Here is an 835-nt window from a genome sequence, read left to right on the forward strand (position 1 = left end):
TTTCAGGTAGTTTCATATTCATTTAGTTTAACCTGACTAAAATGAAAATATATAGAATATATAGACATAATCAATAACTAATAAAAATGACAAAACAGAAAATCAAATTATTATAACTTTAAAATATAAAATGAAAAAGGAACATAAAAAAAAAAATCTAAATGTCAATGAACTATAAATGATAGAAAATAACAGTGATGCAGAATTCTGGCCTGTTTCACTGATGTATGACAGACAAATATGCATCACATTAAGTTTATTAGTTTATGTTAAAACTGCAATTCAAAAACATAAATCTTAAATTTAGGCCTAAATATGATTGTGAGTGTGTTCTGAACCCAGAATATTCCTTTAAACAGACTGTCAGAATCGTCCAATCGGCAGCAGATCTACCTGAGACCGGCAGAAACACGTGACTGCGATCCATTGATGCCCAACACGTTAATCGTTATTAAAGTGAAGCGGAAGTGCAAGACGAGCCGGAAGTGGCCGAAATCTTCAAAAGTAGCAATTTGCTACGAGTTTTTGGGGCAAGTGTTGATACTCTAAAATCATGTCTAAAAGAATCAAACGATCTACATAAATAAGATGACAACTATTCCTCAAGGAATTCAGCTACAGGCAGATTAACACAAGGATAAAATGTAAAAAACAGAAACTGTCAGGCGACGTTCCGAGCGAATCCGAGAAGCTTCCGGATGAATTGTCTCTCGTTTGAAACGGACGTGAATCACGACACGCCGTCTTCAAGACTATCAGCGTGTGCGATCGCCGCCGCGGAAGACATTCGATTCTCACGCTTCATTCATTACGTATGAATGAATGTAACGAAAAG

Source organism: Sinocyclocheilus anshuiensis, unplaced genomic scaffold, assembly GCF_001515605.1.
Source record: "Sinocyclocheilus anshuiensis isolate Anshui unplaced genomic scaffold, SAMN03320099.WGS_v1.1 scaffold1031, whole genome shotgun sequence".
NCBI classification, from domain to species: domain Eukaryota; kingdom Metazoa; phylum Chordata; class Actinopteri; order Cypriniformes; family Cyprinidae; genus Sinocyclocheilus; species Sinocyclocheilus anshuiensis.